Source organism: Gossypium arboreum, chromosome 2 (genome assembly GCF_025698485.1).
Source record: "Gossypium arboreum isolate Shixiya-1 chromosome 2, ASM2569848v2, whole genome shotgun sequence".
NCBI classification, from domain to species: domain Eukaryota; kingdom Viridiplantae; phylum Streptophyta; class Magnoliopsida; order Malvales; family Malvaceae; genus Gossypium; species Gossypium arboreum.
The window spans coordinates 48,569,050-48,589,720 of record NC_069071.1 but is presented as its reverse complement, the minus strand read 5'-3'; the positions used below and the strand labels follow the sequence as shown (position 1 = coordinate 48,589,720).

The 20,671-nt window shown below is 35.9% G+C and overlaps 1 non-coding gene across 1 annotated transcript; it reads right to left on the bottom strand.

The window, feature by feature from the left end:
* Positions 1-11,508: 11,508 nt before the first annotated feature.
* Positions 11,509-11,615, bottom strand: LOC128289680 (small nucleolar RNA R71). The gene has a single exon (XR_008279325.1). It is a non-coding gene; the product is annotated as a small nucleolar RNA R71 (small nucleolar RNA).
* Between the last annotated feature and the right edge of the window lie 9,056 nt (positions 11,616-20,671).

Sequence of the window (20,671 nt, the reverse complement as noted above, 5' to 3'; positions counted from 1 at the left end):
TAAAAATAGCTATTTCCAAGACCCATACGGCTTCTTATTATTTAATTATCTAAATTACACCATAAATATTTGTTCTTGTTCTTAATTATGTGTTCTTAATTCTTGCCTTAATATTTTCAGGATATTAATCCAAGTTTGATGTGCTTATTCAGTGGAGCAAAAGTCCTAGTTTAAGAGTATATCTAGCATAATTAAGTGGAGTTGCATTCAATCTTAGAGATAAAACGACATAAATCTATCAGATTAGAGTCAAATTTAATAGGGTAATCCATAGATCAAGTTAATTCAACGATAGGAGTTTTAATTAGAAAGAGATTTCAATTAATCAACCTAGAGTCAATTGTTCTTAGTCTCGAAAGAGATATTAACATAGTTTAGGGATTTCTAAGAATCAGGACAAGTGAATAAATCGTATAATTCAGAGTCAGAATAATAAGTGAAGTCTAGGTGGATTCTTCCTTGGGTATTGTCTTTATCATTGGTTTATTCGATTATTTCCGTCACTCTCCATGGCGTTCATTAGTTAAGTAGTTTAGTTAATTCTAGGTTAAAACAAATCCCTTTTATTTTAGGCTAAATAATAGAAAGATAGTTAATACTAGTACTTTTAGTCCTTGTGGATAAGATATTTTGGACTCACCTTAGCTATACTACCATTTGATAGGTGCGTTTGCCTTAGTCATGATCGTATTCTAGTTTAGTGATTCATAAAACGACTATCAAATTTTTGGCATCGTTGCCAGGGACTAAGATATTAAGAATGCTTTATTTTTCTTAATTTATCCATTTTTATTTCATTGCATTTTATTTTTTATTTTAGTTTTATTTTTAATTACTAATTTTTCTTTTACTTGCTTCTGGCAGGTTTCTTTAGTTTATGACTAGAAGAAATCCATCAGGACCACTGCTTTTAACAGCGAAATTGAAAGTACAACTCGTAGAAACCGTAGAGATGCGAGACAGAACCAACAAAGTACAGAAGAAGATCAAGAGAATGCTACTGAGGAGATGGCTAACAATCAGAATAATCAGCTACTCTCTGTGAACCCTCCAGACCCAAATCCTGCTCCTCGTACTATGTACGATTATGTAACACCCTGAATTTGGGCCTAGAAGTTTTGGGCCTTGAGCATGGGAGCGGTTGAAGGCAGCTTATAATATTCTGTTGTGCATGCAAATTTCGTTAATGAAGGCTTGTTTTAGTGGTTAATTGTGTTGAGAAGTGTTGGAAAAGTCCTGGGTTTAAACCTGGACTCTAGCAAAAAATTTGGTTTAAGGTGAATCAAACCCTGGGTGTAGTAGGTAGGCCTTAAGAATATTGTTGGAGAAATTGTGACACAAAAAGCCTTGTGGCTTAGTGGCAAGTAGCGTGTGGAGCATCCGAGGGGAGGCATGGGTTGAATCCCATAGCAAGCAAAGAGCATTTATTTTGCTAACGGTAGGCAAGAGTTGGTGTTGAATTTAAACTCGATGTTGGAGGATCCCACATCGGAAGCTAACATAAGAGTGGATGGGAAGTCGGCTTTAAATAGAGAGAACCATGAGGAGAGTAAAGGTACCTTTCTTGGCTGATCCCTTTCGCTTTATGGCGTGCTTGTTTGGGCTGGGCGTCGGCTAAGAGTGCTCGGAGTGTGGATTAACTCCAGTCTCCAATCAGGTGTGTATTTATCACTACTCTTGTTGTTAGATGGCTACTTCGGGCCGCGATGGGCGAAAGGGGCCATATGTCGTAATGGGCCTACGGGCCCAATTGGATAAGTTGTGTGATTGTGTAGTAAATATTGGACTAGGCTAGGTGAATCGCATATCTGTGGCTAGGTTTGGGTTAAAAGGGCCACACGAGCGTGTGGGTCCATTTGGGCCGAGAATAGGCTTTAGGCCCATTCGTATTGTTATCCATGTTTAGAATACTTTAGTTTACCAATTCTTGAAATGCCCTCGACTTGTAAAATTACCAAAGTACTCCGATTCTGAAATTACCGTTTTACCCTCGATTCTGAATTACCGTTTTACCCTCGATTTACAGAATTACTATTTTACCCTCGATTTTTAAAATTACCGTTTTACCCTTGATTTACAGAATTACCATTTTACCCTCAGTTTATAGAATTACCGTTTTACCCTCGATTTAAAGAATTACCGTTTTACCCTCAGTTTACAGAATTACTATTTTACCCTCGATTTATAGAATTACCGTTTTACCCTCGATTTGTAAAATTACCATTTTACCCTCGATTTACAGAATTACCGTTTTACCCTCAGTTTACAGATTTACTATTTTACCCTTGATTTATAGAATTACCGTTTTACCCTTGATTTGCAAAATTACCATTTTACCCTCGATTCTGAAATTCTTGTTTTACCCTCGGTTCTGAAATTACTATTTTACCCTCGATTCTGAAATTCTTGTTTTACCCTCGGTTCTGAAATTCTTGTTTTACCCTCGATTTACAGAATTACCATTTTACCCTCGATTTGTAAAATTACCGTTTTACCCTTGATTTATAGAATTACTAGTTTACCCTCAGTTTACAAAATTATCGTTTTACCCTCGATTTACAGAATTACCGTTTTACCCTTGATTGTGAAATTACTGAAATACCCCTGTAGGGTAGAATTTCCAAAATACCCCTATAGGGTAGAATTACTAAAATACCCTTATAGGGTAGAATTACAAAATACCCCGTAGGGTAGAATTATCGAAATACCCTTGTAGGGTAGAAATACCAAATACCCACAGAGGGTAGAATTACCGAGGTACCTTTGTGGGGTAAAATTACCATTTTGCCCCTAGGTGTTAAATGACTGTTTTGCCCTTGTGGGCAAGTGGTGACTTAGACCGTGTGGTTGTGGTTTGATTGTGAATATATCTTTGGTGATATGAATGACTTGACTGTGATTGTTTGATTCAAATATGGGCATGACATTCTGCATACATGACATGCTGCATGGGTTGGGATTTTGTTCTGGTGGCTATGCCATAAATATCTGTTCTGGTGGCTCTGCCACAATATCTGTATCTGGTGACTCTGTCACAATATTTGTTGACCGATCGATGGCTGAGTGCCGATCACGTTACCGAAGGCTGTGTGCCGTTGTTGTGGGCTTCGTGCCGATTATAGACCCGTTATTAATGGCTCTGTGCCAACCTAAATATGGCTTTGTGCCATCTTGACTATGGCTTCGTGCCAAACGTATTTACCTGTAGCTATGTGCCTAACATATTTGTTGACGACTCTATGTCGATCATATTTACCGAAGGCTGTGCGCCAGTTATATTACCGTCACTGATGGCTATGTGCCGAAGTTATTACAGTTATCTATGGCTTTGTGCCACGTATTCTGTTAGGTGGGTTTGCCACATTATCTGATTCTGGTGGCTCTGCCACAATATCTGTATCTGGTGACTCTGTCACGATATCTGTTCTGGCAGCCATGCTACAAATTCTGTGGTGTGTAGCGGATGGGTGGGTCGAGTTGTCTCCCCACATGGTGTAAGGTTGATGCGGGGTGTATCTGGTGGATTGGGTTGGGATTGTATTCACATTACGGTTACGATTACATCACGTATTACGATTACGATTACGATTACATTACTATCGATTCGATTACGATTACATTCGATTACGATTACGATTACGTCACCTAATTCGATTACGATTACGATTACATTACTAATATTGATTACGATTACGATTACATTCGATTACGATTCGATTCTCATTTTGGTTCCAATTCGATAATGTTTCTTCATATGTAATGGGCTAAGGTCCATCTGATACTTGTCTGTTGTAATGGGCTAAGACCCGATTGGTACTGAAATTGTAAGTAAGGTCAGGGCAGGACTTTTAATTCTTTTAGATGATTGACTTCCTTTTTATAGTAGGGATTTCTGCTGAGTTTTAGTAAACTCACCGGTTTATTAACCTTTCGTAATTTCCACCTTAGATGGATCGGGGTTGCTAGGGGCTCGGAGGAAGCCACACACTTGTTTATGTTACTGCTTTGATTATTACCTTTAAATTATTTTATGTGGGTTGTAGTAAAGCCGTTGTAATTTTCTGGATTTCAAATTTGGAATTTTATTTATTGTTCTTATAATTGCTAGTATTAAAACACGATTTTCCAAAGCAACTACTGTTATTCAAAATATCACGTAACTGCAATTGTTTTTAAAGTAAGTTTCTGCAACTACCAAGATTTTTACAAAGTTGTTAAGAATGTTATTCAGCTGAGGTTTTCTAACAAGGTTTAAAAAGGGTATAAGTTTTTAATTATTAAGAAGGGTTTTTTATGGAAACATGGTTTTCGAAAAACACTTCAATGTGACACGCCAAGTTCGAGCCAAACTTTCAGGCCGGGTTTGGGGTGTTACATTTAGTGGTATCAGAGCCTGGGTTACAACAACTCAGCTGTGGATTGGGTTTTCAAAGGTTGAATTTTAGAAAATTATTTTCAACCACGTGGTCTGTTTGAAGTATTTCTCTTAAAAAGTGTGGCACACCGAGTCTCCGGCGCCGAATCCGTAAGTCTTCTGAATACTTTTGTCTATTTAGAAATTGAAATACTATGGATTCCTTAGATATCGGTCTAAATTTAAATTTGGTATTTATTTTATGTGGATGTGATGTTTGGATATAGAAATTGTATATATGTGTGATAAATATGTGTCTACTTCAGTGAATAAGTGTTGTATGTATGAGATGTTTCAAGTTCTAGTTGAAGTGTGACAGTGATAGTAGGATCAGAGTGCGTAGTGGTAGCGTAGTGGGGTAGATGTTACACGACTACCCTGTTAGATGGAAATTTCGAGGACGAAATTTCTTTAAGGGAGGTAGAGTTGTAACACCCTAAATTTGGGCGTAGAAGTTTTGGGCCTTGAGCATGGGAGCGGTTGAAGGCAGCTTATAACATTTTGTTGTGCATGCAAATTTCGTTAATGAAGGCTTATTTTAGTGGTTAAGTGTGTTGAGAAGTGTTGGAGAAGTCCCGGTTTAAACACGGACTCTAGCAAAAATTTGGTTTAAGGTGAATCAAACCACAGGTGTAGTAGGTAGGCCTTAAGAATATTGTTGGAGAAATTGTGACACAAAAGCCTTGTGGCTTAGTGGCAAATGGCGTGTGGAGCATCCGAGGGGAGGCATGGGTTCGAATCCCATAGCAAGCAAAGAGCATTTATTTTGCTAACAGGGGACAAGAGTTGGTGTTGAATTTAAACTCGATGTTGGAGGATCCCACATCGGAAGCTAACATAAGAGTGGATGGGAAGTCGGCTTTAAATAGAGAGAATCATGAGGAGAGTAAAGGTACCTTTCTTGGTGATCCTTTCGCTTTATGGCGTGCTCGTTTGGGTGGGCGTCGGCTAAGAGTGCTCGGGCGTGGATTAACTCCATCTCCAATCGGTGTGTATTTATCACTACTCTTGTTGTTAGATGGCTACTTGGTCGCGATGGGCGAAAGGGGCCATATGGGCCCAATGGGCCTCTGAGCCCAATTGGATAAGTTGTTTGATTGTGTAGTAAATATTGGACTAGGCTAGGTGAATCGCATATCTGTGGCTAGGTTTGGGCTAAAAGGGCCATACGAGCGTATGGGCCCATTTGGGCCGAGAATAGGCTTTAGGCCCATTCGTATTGTTATCCATGTTTAGAATACTTTAGTTTACCAATTACTGAAATGCCCTCGACTTGTAAAATTACCAAAGTACTCTCGATTTACAGAATTACCGTTTTACCCTCGATTTGAAGAATTACTGTTTTACCCTCGATTTTTAAAATTACCGTTTTACCCTTAATTTACAGAATTACCGTTTTACCCTCAGTTTACAGAATTATTGTTTTACCCTCGATTTACAAAATTACCGTTTTACCCTCTGTTTACAGAATTACTATTTTACCCTCGATTTATAGAATTACCGTTTTACCCTCGATTTGTAAAATTACTGTTTTACCCTCAATTTATAGAATTACTGTTTTACCCTCAGTTTACAGATTTACTATTTTACCCTCGATTTATAGAATTACTGTTTTACCCTTGATTTGTAAAATTACCGTTTTACTCTCGATTTACAGAATTACTGTTTTACCCTCAATTTACAGAATTACTATTTTACCCTCGATTTACAGAATTACCGTTTTACCCTCAGTTTACAGAATTACCGTTTTACCCTCGGTTCTGAAATTCTTGTTTTACCCTCGATTTACGTAATTACTGTTTTACCCTCGATTTGTAAAATTACCGTTTTACCCTTGATTTACAGAATTACTAGTTTACCCTCAGTTTACAAAATTATCATTTTACCCTCGATTTACAAAATTACCATTTTACCCTTGATTGTGAAATTACTAAAATACCCCTGTAGGGTAGAATTTCCGAAATACCCCTATAGGGTAGAATTACTAAAATACCCTTATAGGGTAGAATTACCGAAATACCCCCGTAGGGTAGAATTATCGAAATACCCTTGTAGGGTAGAAATACCAAATACCCACATAGGGTAGAATTATCGAGGTACCTTTGTGGGGTAAAATTACCATTTTGCCCCTAGGGTGTTAAATGACTGCTTTTGCCCTTGTGGGCAAGTGACCGACTTGGACCGTGTGGTTGTGGATTTGATTGTGAATATATCTTTGGTGATATGAATGACTTGACTGTGATTGTTTGATTCAAATATGGGCATGACATTACGCATACATGACATCTTTGCATGGGTTGGGATTTTGTACGGAGGAAGCGTTACGTGGCTATGCCACAAATATCTGATCGGTGGCTCGCCACAATATTCAGATCTGGTGACTCTGTCACAATATCATTGACCGATCGATGGTGAGTGCCGATCACGTTATCAAGGTCGTGTGCCGTTGTTGTGGGCTTCGTGCGATTATAGACCCGTTATTAATGGCTCGTGCCAACCTAAATATGGCTTTGTGCCATCTTGACTATGGCCCGTGCCAAACGTATTTACACAGTAGCTATGTGCCTAACATATTTGTTGACGACTACGTGTCGATCATATTTACCGAAGGCTATCGCCATTATATTATCGCCACCGATGGCTATGTGCCGGAGTTATTACAGTTATCTATGGCTTTGTGCCACGTATTCTGTTAGGTGGGTTTGCCACATTATCTGATTCTGGTGGCTCTGCCACAATATCTGTATCTGGTGACTCTGTCACGATATCTGTTCTGGCAGCCATGCTGCAAATTCTGTGGTGTGTAGCGGATGGGTGGGTCGAGTTGTCTCCCTACATGGTGTAAGGTTGGTACGGGGGTGTATACGGCTGGATTGGGTTGGGATTGCATTCACATTCGGTTACGATTACATCACGTATTCGATTACGATTCGATTACATTACTATCGATTCGATTACGATTACATTATTGATTACGATTCGATTACGTCACCTAATTCGATTCGATTACATTACTAATATTGATTCGATTCGATTACATTCGATTCGATTCGATTCTCATTTTGGTTCCAATTCGATAATGTTTCTTATTCAGTAATGGGCTAAGGTCCATCTGTAATGCTTGTCTGTTGTAATGGGCTAAGACCCGATTGGTACTGAAATTGTAAGTAAGGTGGGGCAGACTTTTAATTCTTTTAGATGACTGATTGTTCCTTTTTATAGTAGGGATTTCACATCGAGTTTTAGTAAACTCACCCAGTTTATTAATCTTTCGGTAATTTCCACCTTAGATGGATCGGGGTTGCTAGGGGCTCGGAGGAAGCCACACACCTTGCTTTATGTTACGCTTTGATTATTACCTTTAAATTATTTTAAGTGGGTTGTAGTAAAGCCGTTGTAATTTTCTGGATTTCAAATTTGGAATTTTATTTATTGTTCTTATAATTGCTAGTATTAGAGCACGATTTTCCAAAGCAACTACTGTTATTCAAAACATCACGTAACCGCAATTGTTTTTAAAGTAAGTTTCCGCAACTACCAAGTTTTTTACAAAGTTGTTAAGAATGTTATTCAGCTGAGGTTTTCTAACAAGGTTTAAAAAGGGTATGTAACACCCCGTACCCGAGTCCGTTACCGGAGTCGAATACAAGGTGCACACAGACTTAACTTAATTGTTTTCACAGTCCATAAAAAAAAATTTCCAGACAAGCTGGTTACTGCTTGACTGTCGCCTTAAAAATCATATCTGGAGTTTCAAAACTTGAAAATCAGTTTCATAATTTTTCCCTGAAACTAGACTCATATGTCCATCTACATAATTTTTTCTAGAATTTTTGGTCAAGCCAATTAGTACAGTTTATTAGTTAAAGTCTCCCATGTTACAGGGGTTGACTACACTAACCTTCGTGCGTTACAACTTGAATATCTCCCTGTGCAGGGCTTCAATACTGATTTCGTTTATTTCTATAGAAACTAGACTCAAATAGGAATCTATACATATATGGTATGACTCCTAATTATCTCTGGTTAATATATAATGAATTTCCAAAGTCGGAACAGGGAATCCAGGAACCGTTCTGGCCCTGTTTCACGAATACTTAAATATCTCTCAATATACAACTCATATGACCGTTTCGTTTCTTCCGTATGAAAGTAGATTCATCAAGACTCATTTAAATAATTTATTCACTATTTAATTCCAATCCTGATATTTTTAGTGATTTTTCACATCCACACCACTGCTGCTGTCAGCATCTATTACTAAAACAAACTATGCCTATTTCATGACTTTTCCTTGATTTAACTAATAATTCATCATGCATGTCCCAAATTATAACCATGATTTGTGTCCAAACATCACAAAACCAATTCCAACCGAACATTTACGCCATTTTCGCATGGCTAAAAGTTTACATACCAAATTTCAACAAAGCATAACAGCCTATACATGCCGAAATGTACTCCTAGACCAACTACGAAGAAAATACCAAAAGTTGTTAGCCGGTGTGATGACTTCGATGACGGTCCCGAATACGCAAAAAGTCGAGTCCAAGAAACCTAAAATAGGTGACAAGCAAACACCGAATGAGTATATAACTCAAGAAGTCATAAGCAATGCACTACCAACCATTAATAACATTATCGCAAGAGGAAACAAAATGGAGCGAGGCTAATTACTCCATTCAAACCGAACTATACCATAGTTCCTTAGACCTTTCGATTCAATCTCATACCAAGTTACACATTCACATCCCATATACTAATCAATAGGATATTTGAAGCATTTTTATACACCATTTTGTTTTCGTTACAATCATACATCTACATGACCTTTCACTTATTCCACGATAATTCTTATGTACGTGACTTCAATTTAAATTGTCACATAGGTTCGAAACTTACCAAGCTCAACTCCAAATATAAACATAGCGCCTATTAGCCATGAACTCAAGGTACTTACTCGATCCGCTGTCCGTGATCGACTCAATAATGTCGCACACTCAGGTCAATAGTGATTCAAAAGCATATAGTGAGTCCGCACACTTAGTGCTATATAATCAACTCGCACACTTAGTGCTATATGATCAAACTCGCACACTTAGTGCTGTACAAATTTTAAACCCGCACACTTAGTGCCATTCTCATGATCACAAATGTTTATACCCGCACACTTAGTGCGAAATCAACAACTCAATACATCTCACCTCTTTTCTTTTCATTCAATACTTTCATCACCACATACATACATGTATATAAATTTATCATTCCTTTCGGCATAATTACATAGACATTATGTCTATTTAAATCAATACAAAATATATGCTTAGTGACCTACCTTGTGTGGTGTAAAATAATTCCAAGTCGGCTACTCGATGACCTTCGATTTCCCCTTGTTGGATGCCTCTCCTTTAGGATCTTGAGCTTAAACAAATAAATTAACTCATTCAACCGCTTTGCTACACATATTGATATTCACAATTTAATAATTTTATGACATACGGAACGGCATGGTAAAAATTTTTATCTTGCTACCTCATGCTCTTAGCTATTCGGCTCATAACCATATGCTATAGCCCTACTATCAATAATCCAATCACACATGCATATATACATATATGGCCGAATGTACAAAGCATAGACTCATCATCACCTATGCTCTTAATGTGATGGCCGAATATGCATACATGTATATACACTATTAATCAATCACTAACATTGCACTTCACCTTAATAGCTAGCTTAGCAAACCTCGATTTAACACATAGTTGTTTATAACACAACTTAAGCATACTCTCCATTCCTTCAATTCCAAAACTTAATGTCTTACTCAAAAATGCTAAAAAGAAAATCCAAGAGTCATCAATCCACCATCACATGTATCATTAACAAGCTTCATATTTAGCATGCAATGACATTAACACAAAAGCTACCTTGGCCGAATATCATCCCCATGATATAGCAAAGTTTTGAACCATGGACTAATTAGAACTCAAGCTAGCAACTAAGAACATGCATGAATCTCATGGCACAACCTCAAACATACCTTAATCTAGACACAAGTATGGCCAAACCTCCTCCTAATCCTCTTCCAAACCAAGCATGAAGCAAGAACCCCTTCCTTCTTCCTTAGAATTTCAGCTCAAAGAAATGAAAAAAAGGATGAACAACAAATTTTTTTCTTCTCTTTTCTTCAACGCACGGCAAAGGGGGGGACACTCACCATTCTCTTTTTTTTTTGTTCCTTTTCATTATTAAATTCCCATACTCATTATTTTATTTTTTTCTTACATACACCATTGTCCCAACATGTTTTATGACATGTTTTACCCATAATCCTTGTCATGGCGGCCACTAGCTATTAGGGGGGGAAATTTGACATGCAAGTCCCCCCTTTTGATTACATGCACTATTAGGTCCTTATAATTAGCCTATCACATTTCAAAAGTGTCACACAAGTCGTAATAACTGAATTCACATGCAATCGACTAAATCGAAGCTTGAAATTTTCACACATTCATAAATACATATTCTAGACAATAAATATTATGTTCAAACATTTCGGTGACTCGGTTTAGTGGTCCCGAAACCACTTCCCAACTAGGGTCAATTTTGGGCTGTCACAGGGTATAAGTTTTTAATTATTAAGAAGGGTTTTTTATGGAAACATGGTTTTCGAAAAACACTTCAATGTGACACGCCAAGTTCGAGCCAAACTTCCAGGCCGGGTTTGGGGTGTTACAGATTATGCTAAGCCCACTCTCACTGGGGCTGAATCGAGTATTGTTAGACCTGCTATTGCTGTAAATAATTCTAAACTGAAACCTAACATTATTCAAATGATTCAACAGTTTATTCAGTTTGATGGTTTGTAGGACGAAGACCCAAATACTCATTTGGCTAATTTCTTAGAACTCTGCGACACTTTCAAGATAAATGGTGTTTTTGATGATGCCATTCGCCTAAGGTTATTCCCCTTCTCGTTGAGAAATAAGGTTAAGCAGTGGTTGAACTCCCTACCATGAGGTTCTATCACTACTTGGGATCAAATGACCGAGAAGTTTTTGCTGAAGTACTTTTCACCGGCTAAGACAGCCAAATTAAGGAATGATATCTCGTCCTTTGTACAAATGGATTTAGAGACTTTATATGATGCATGGGAGAGGTATAAGGATTTATTAAGAAGGTGCCCTCCCCATGGGTTACCTCTATGGCTACAGGTTCAAACTTTTTACAATGGTTTGAAACCGTTTACTAGGCAATTGATTGATGCATCCGCTAGTGGGACTCTGAATAACAAAACACCTTATGAGGCTTATGAGTTTATAGAAGAGATGTCACTAAATAATCATCAGTGCCAAGTCATGAGGACAAAGCCGATGAAAGCAGCCGGTGTTTTTAACATTGATGCGATCACCATGTTGTCAAATCAAGTAGAACTTTTGAATAAAAAGATTAATGGTTTATATGGTTCTACGCAGGTGTATTCGGTGATGCAATACGACACAAATGAAGGAAGGAACCATCTAGAAAATCGATCCTACAACCTAAGCACAGAAGACGAACAAGTTAACTATATGGTAATAATTCTAGACCTCAGAATAATCCGTATAGTAACACTTATAATATGCAGATTGGAGGAACCATCCCAACATCTCTTGGGGAAGTAAAGGAAATCAAAGACCACAACCCCTTTCAGGTTTTCAACCACCTTACCAACAGAAGAAGAAGCTGAACCTTGAGGAGATGTTGACAAAGTTTATCTCAGTGTCAGAAACTTGTTTCCAAAACACCGAAACAACATTCAAAAATCAACAAGCATTGATTCAAGGGCTTGAGAATCAAATCGGTCAATTGTCAAAGATGATTTCAGAATGACCACAAGATAGCCTGCCAAGCAACACTGAAACTAACCTAAGAGAGCAGCTTCATGCGATCACTATTCAAGATGAAGAAGGGTTAGCTGAATCTGAATCTGAACCAAGGCAAGAAACTGCGGTAAGCAATGGTAAGGTTGAGGTAAGCCAAAATAAGCAAGATTCAATCGGTAAGGAATATTGTAACATCCCGAAAGAGGGCCTAAACAGAATAGTGGTTTTAAAACCACAAATCTGAGGTAGAAAATTTTATTTTATTAACATTTTAAGGTCTATGGCATGATTTCATGATTGTGTGAAAATTTTGTTTAGAAATTTTATCAATAGAGGGTCTAATTTTATATTTAGGACTAAATTGCAAAAGTTGTAAAATGTGTATTCTAGTTCACAAAGGTACTAAGTACTTGTGAGTAATGGGTTTTTAAAGTTGAGGTCCTTGGATAGTAATTAGACCATTATACTAGTTTGGACAAAAATACCTAAAAGAAGATAAAACACCATAGTTTTTAATTAAGGGCATTTTGGTCATGTAGTTATTAAAATGAATTAAAAACAAAATTAAAAGCCAATTTTTGTCCATCTTCAACCCCTTGCCTGGATTTCACATGAGGAAGACATATCTAGGGTTTTCAAGCTTTCAAGCTTGATTGTAAGTCCGTTTTAGCCCCGTTTTTAATGTTCTTTACGTTTTTGGAGTCCATATAACTTGATTAAGCTTATTCTAGCAATAATTTAACCTAGGGGTTTATATTTGGAAAAATACCCATAGGTGAAGTGTGTTTATTTTGATGTTTTATGGTAGAATATGAAGTTTTGAAATTGTGTTAAATAACTTTTTCTAAAAGATTTTACGTGAAAACAAGTAAAACGACATAATCGGTAAAAATACCTAATGTTCACAAGTACATGTTAGAGTGAGAATTTGATGTTTCCATAGAAGGGAAAAATTATCAGCATGTCATAAAACATGAGAAAATAGGATAAAGTTTAATTTTTGAGCCTTGGGGCGAAAGTGTAAATATGTAAAAGTTTAGGGGCAAAAATGTAATTTTTCAAAAGTTTGAGTCAAGGACTGTTTTAATAAATGTGAGTATTAAATAAGCTAAATTTTTTATTATAGGTCAAGAAGAACGAAATCCAGAGTTAGATTGGGGAAAGAAAAAGATAATGGACTAAATCGATATAGTTGATCGTATTTTGTTTCGAGGTAAGTTTGCGGTAAATAAATGCAATATTCTATTATTTTATGTTAATGTTGTTAATTTCCAGCATGTGTAAATTTATTTTATGAAATTATTCAAAGAAGACTCAAGCATGAATTGACGAAGAAGTAATTTTAGAAAGTCCCGGTTGAACCTTAGGAATGTGTAGGATACAAATGTCATGACATTAGGGTTTAAGGATACCATGTAAGACCATGCCAAGGCATGGAAATTGGTAAGGTTTCTAAGGCAAGGATATCATTTAAGACCATGTCAAGACATGGCATTGATAAGCTTCTATAAGGCAAAGGTCCCATGTAAGACTATGCCAAGGCATGACATTGGTGAGTTCATAAGGCAAAGATACCATGTAAGACCATGTCGAGACATGGAAATGGTAAGTTTCAAAAGGATACCACGTAAGACCATGACAAGTCATGACAATGGTAAGGTACCCGTGTATCCTTAGTATTTCAAGTGGTTCAATGGGAAAATTTAAAGAGAATATCAAGGTAAGGTAAGGTAAGACGAGTTATACTAAAAAGGGTAAGACAAGCTCATGCTAGAAGAGCAAAGGTAAGTATATAATGTTCACGTATGCTTGATAAGGAAAAAGGTAAGTAAAATGTATTAATAAAATTGATTAAGTAAGTAAGTATTTAAGTAAGTGAGTGTGACACCCCTAATGTGACCCTAGTCGGAAAGTGGTTTCGGGACCACAAAATCGAGTCACAAAAATAATTAGATGTTATATTCTGTGCTTATTGTATGTGGAATTTGTATGTGTGAATATTTCATGTTCGAATTTTGTTAATTGTGAGTGAATTTTATTAAATAGGACTTATGTGAAAGAATTTAAAAATGTGCTAGGCAAATGTAAGTGGCCTATTTATGCATGTTGCAAAATAATTGTACTTGCATGTCAAATTCCCCACTCTAGAGGAAGTGGCCGGCCATGATGGTATGGGATACAAAAAAACATGCATTTTGTGTTAATATTATAATGACTACATGGTTTTATAATAGGAAATAAGTATTAGAAAAATAAAATAAAAGAAAGCCATACATTCCCACCTTGTTCTTGCGAATGTTGGAGAAAGAAAGAAGAAATATTCTTTGAGAATTTCAGCAAGATAGCAAGCTAAAATCCAAGGTATGTGCATTGGGTCATAGAAAATTGAATCAAAAATTGGTTGATCTTTGTCCTCCATTGCCGTAGCCTAAAGGGAGGAGAGGAAAGTTTGGTTGCTTTGATTTTGGCTTAGAAGATGGCTAGAATGAGGTATGTATTGAATGATTCTTGAAAATCTATGCATGTTTGAGATGATTAGTTCAAACTCTACTCATCCCATAGATGTGTTTTGGTTTTGGTTTGATAATGATGTTAGTGATGGTGAGTTTCATCATGCATTAACTGAAATTGTAAGTATGATTTATGGTATAATTTGTGTGATGGAATGGTCTTGAGAGTTGGCTTGATTAAATGGGTAAAATGCTAAGTGTTTTAAAGATGATGTAATGGTTATTTCGGTTTATGTGAAGTAAATATAGATGATGGTTATAAGCTGTTTTATGATTTGATAATGGTGATTAAATCTTGTAGTTAAGTGTTTAGATATATATATATATTAATAATGAATTTAGTTGTACTTGCTATGTGAGAAATGTGCAATGCTATAGGTATTTGATTATTAGATATGGTTATTTTAAGTTGATTTGTGATGGTATGATTGCATTGATGAAGTGGTGGGAAGAATTAGCTATTATGCTTGATACTAATGCCGAAAATGAGAATGTTGTACTTGAAAAATGTAGGTGAACATGACAAGTGTATTCGGCTTAGGGCCTAGAGGATATGAAAAATTGGTATTTATTTTTGATTGTGTGTGTATGACCATGGATAATTGGCTGCACAAATATTATGAATACATAATGTATGATAAGTTCATTAAGTTACAAAACATTATACATGATCGGCTAATGTAAATTATTTGAGTAAAGTATATCTTGATGGTACATTTCGGCTAGTATGAAATGTATATGGATGTCGTATGACTATGTTTAATTTGGGAAGTAAATTGTTTGATCTAGCTCAAGAGCCTAGAGGATCAAAGTTGGATAAGGGAAAGAAAGAGGTGATCGAATAGCCGTCGTAATCGTTCGGCAACGTCCGAGGTAAGTTTTAAGTGATCAAACGTTGAGTAAATTCAATCAAAATAGGACATAATGAGTTGATTTAATAAGATATGATGTGGTCATGATATGTTTAAAACTCAAATGGTAAGTTCATAAGTGTTTGGACTTGGAAATTTAAGAGCAAATTGTAATAATTTGCTTAGGACAGCAGCAGTAACGTGATTTTAGAAAATCACCATAAATTGTTGGTGTCGAATTATAGGCTGAATAAAGTATGTAATCAAAGCTTAATTAGTCTAGTTCCTTATAAAAGAGGCCGTGTGAGCAAAGAAATTTCCTATAAAGAGATATTTAAAGTTGTGCGGGACAGTGTCGGAATGACTCCGAAATTCCCTATTCTGTTTTTGGAAAATCATTATAATTTGTACAAAAATGGTTATAAGATAAGATTTATATGGTTAGACTCCTTAATGAGTCTAGTTTCAAATGGAACCAAATAGAACACATTATGAATTCCGTACAATGAAAAATTTGATTCAGTAGTGAAGGGTGGTCAGATTAGTCAAACAGTGAAACAGGGAAACTTTAAGAAAAATCTGGTATTGATTGGCCAAACCTAAAATTCTGAAAATTTTATGGGTGGAAGATACATGAGTCTACATTCGGGGAAAATTAACGGCAATTGGTTTTGAGTTTTGTAGCTCCAGTTATAAACAACTTAGTGACTGTTGTTCAGGAAAACTGCTTGTAGTGAATATGTGATGTTGTTGCAAACTTGATGAAACTATTTGAGTTGCTTATAGGCTATTGCTGAAATTGATGTACAAGAAAAATATGAAATTTGTATGAGATATATATATGTGATAAGGCCTAATGGCCGATGTGATGAATTTGAAAGTGTGTATATATGTGATAAGGCCTAATGGCCGATGTGATGAATGTGAAAGTGTATATATATGTGATAAGGCCTAATGGTCGATGTGATGAATGTGAAAGTGTATAAATGTGATAAGTCCCGAAGGGCATTTGTGTCAGTACTATATCCGGGTTAAAACCCCGCAGGCTTTATGCAAGAATATTATCCTGATTAATGTCCGTAGGCTTCGTGCTCGTACTATATCCGAGCTTTAAAGACCCGACGGCTAAATGCTAGGATTCAAGTAAGACTTTGATATTGAGTATCTGCATTAAGTTATCATCAAATAAGTATTATGTATTTAAGATGTTCAGGTACGTATCACTTACTCATCGGTGGAGTGATTTCGAGGTGAATTATCAGTATCAAAGAGGTAAGGATTATGATTTGTAAGCTTAAGTATGGATGTGATTATGAACAAGTGGAAAGGATTATTGAAAGCTGATAATCGATGAAGCATGTGCTTTGGAAATATTTGACCATCTAGGTCATTATTATTCGAAAGTATATATGTGGCAGCCAAGTGTTGCATTTAATGACATTATAGATCGAGATGAAGCTCTAGATTAACTTCATCGAACAGTTGAAATGAATGACCAATGATAGTGATTGAGAACACTTTGTTTTGCTTAAAACTTACTAAGCATAAATTGCTTACTCCGTTTCTTTGTTCTCTGTTTTATAGATTTTGCTCGTTAGCTATCGGATTCGGGATCATTGAAGTCGAAGTCATCCACACTATCAAGCCCCCATTTTGGTACAATTTTGGTTGAACTTTGAAATGGCATGTATAGGACTACCCTTTTGTTGTAGGTCATGTACCTTTCGGTTTTGTGTAAACTTGGATAGCCATGCGAAAATGGCTTATATACGTTTTTAGCATAGTACTATAATCGTTTGTATGTTGATCACTATGAGGTATGGAATTGTTTTGAAACGATTAGCCATTGGAATGGTTAATCATGATCACACTTTGTGCTATGAATGCAAAAAAGGGCCAATTGAACCATGGAAATCATGAAATAGGTAAAGCCTACCTTAAAGGCAGATGCTGACAGCAGCAGTGATGTGGATGTGAAAAATCACTAAAAATAGTAGGAATGGTATTAAATAGTGAATAAATTATGTAAATTAACCTTGATGAATCTACTTTCATATGGAAGAAACGAAACGGTCATATGAGTTATATGTTAAGAGATATTAAAGTTCTCGTGAAGCAGGGCCAGAACAGTTTCTGGATCCCCTGTTTCGGCTTTGGAAATTCATTGTAAATTAACCAGAGATGATTAGGAGTCATGCCATATATTTATAGATTCCTCTCTGAGTCTAGTTTCTATAAAAACAAACGGCATCAGTATTGAAGCCCTGTACAGGGAGATATCCAATTCGTAACTCACGAAGGTCAGTGTAGTAGATCCCTGCAACAGGGGAGAATTTAACTAATAAACTGTACTAATTGGCTTGACCAAAAATTCTAGAAAAAAATATGTTGATGGACTTATGAGTCTAGTTTCAGAGAAAAATTACGAAACTGATTTTCGAGTTTTAAAACTCAAGATATGATTTTTAAGGCGACAGTGATGCAGTAACCAGCTAGTCTGGAAAAATTTTTTTATGGACTGTGAAAACAATTAAGTTAAGTCTGTGTGCACCTTGTGTTCGACTCCGGTAACGGACTCGGGTACGGGGTGTTACAGTGAGTAAGTGAAGAAGTTTAAAATATGTCTATGACAATTAATGAAGTTACATTAAGTAGTATCATGCCAAGTAGTAAGATAATTCTTATGAATGTTGTTATTTATTTGCATGCAAACTTACTAAGCTTAATGCTTACCCCCTTTTATTTTCCTTCTTTTTATAGTTTTTTCAAGCTAACTCGGGGATCGTAAAGTACATCGGAGGTCCGGGCACACTATCACAAGGATTATTTTGGTATAGCTAGACGTTTAATTTTGAGTATGGCATGTATAGTATCATAGCCATTTTGTGTGTATGATCTTATGATATGGCTAATGAATGGTATGTAAATGCTTCATAATGATTAGCTATTGGAATGGCTAATTAAGGACATGTTTGGTGTTAAGTATGCCTAAATGCTAGTTATTCCATGGAAATCATGAAAAAGGTGAAATTAGCTTTAAAATAGTATCGGATAGCAGTAATGACGTGAATTTGAAAAATCACTAAAACTTGTAGAAATGAATTTAGATAGTGAATGAGATATATAATTAAATTTTATTGAGTCTATTTTCATATGAAAGAAACATAGTAAATAAAATAGTTGTATTTTATGAGATATTTAAATTTTGGTGAGACAGGGTCAGAGTGATTTCTGAATCCCCTATTCTGAATTTAGAAATTCACTAAAAATTGTACAAAAATAATTAGAAGTTATAATTTATATGTGTATATTCCTTATTGAGTCTAATTTTAAGAGAAAAAAATGGCATGGTTATTTGAATTCTGTATAGGGAGAAGATTAATTCGTAGTGAATAGAGGTCAGAGCAGTTGAACACTGAAACAGGGGAAACTTTAACTAATAAACTATACTAATTGGATAGACCAAAAATTATGAAAAAAAACTAGTAACAAGATATACGAATCTAGTTTTAGATATAATTTACAGATTTGAATTTCAAGTTTTTTTACTAGAGGTATGATTTATTTACTAACTATGACGCAGATGGACAATTTATTTATGAAAGATGAAATAAATTGTTTTGATTTATTTAAGTGATCGAAAAAATTTTATTGATTTCGGTTTGTTCCCGAACCGTTTCAATTTCATGTTTTAGGGTCTTGAGGACCCTTTTTAGGGACATAATGAATGAATGAAACTATATTAATTTTATAAGCAAATTTTTATGCCTCGAATTAGTAAACTAAGTCTGGTAACGCCTCGGGCTCGACTCTGGCAACAGTCTTGGGTAAGGGATGTTACAAATATAAACCTCACATGCCATATCCAAATGCAACAAGGAAAGACCACACAAATGAAAAATTCGGTAAATTCCTTAAACTGTTGAAAAAATTACATATTAACTTACCGTTTATTGAATCTCTTCCACAAATGCCAAATTCCATTAAATTTTTTAAGGAGCTTTTAGCAAAGAAGCGGAGGTTAGATGATTCGTCAAAAGTGGACTTAAATGCAGTTTGCTCAACTATCTTACAAAATAAATTACCTAATAAATTGAAAGGTCTAGGTAGTTTTACTATTCCTTGCCTAATTGGTAGTTTAAATGTGAATAATGCTTTGGCTGATTTAGGGGCTAGTATTAATGTCATGCCCTACAAAATGTTTAAGCAACTAGGTCTTGGAAAACTGAAACAAACTAGGATGAGCATTCAACTGGCAGATAGAACAATTAGATTTCCTAGGGGTATTGTTGAAGACGTATTCATTAAAATTGATAAATTCATTTTCCTAGTTGATCTTGTTGTTCTAGACATGGATGAGGATAGTGACGTACCATTGATTTTAGGATGACCCTTTTTAGCAACTGTAGAACTATCATAGATGTTGGTACAGGTGAGTTAATACTTCGTGTAGGTGATGACACGTTTAAACTCCAAACTCGTGATTCTGTTAGGATATCTAGTGATCAAGATGATATTACGAGCTCTGTTAATGTTAATAACCTTGTGGCTCAACATTCTTTGTAGGTAACACCTCGGAAAAATGTGATAGAGCTGCAGTCCAGAACAAATCATGATGAAATAAGATTACAAATCGATGAACTAGATGATTGGCGGACACACGTCAAGTAGAAACCTAGAATACATGATGTACCAAAGTGACTCTATCACAAGCTTAAGGATGAGAAGAACCAATTAAAGATTGGCGATCAGGTATTGTTGGATAAAAGGGACCCTCAAATCACTACTTCAAAGCATAATGAAAACGGAGCACTTCCTTTTACGCTACTAAATATTTTCTCATACGGTACAGTTGAGGTAAATCATTCTAAATTTGACACTTTTAAGGTAAATATTACTCATCTAATACCTTATGTTGATAATAGAATTGACAGAAAGAGGCGTTTCGAATCTGTGAACCATCGTAACCATGCAAATACGAGGTAGGTCAATCTTAGACTTTAAATAAGCGCTTCTCGGAAGGTAACC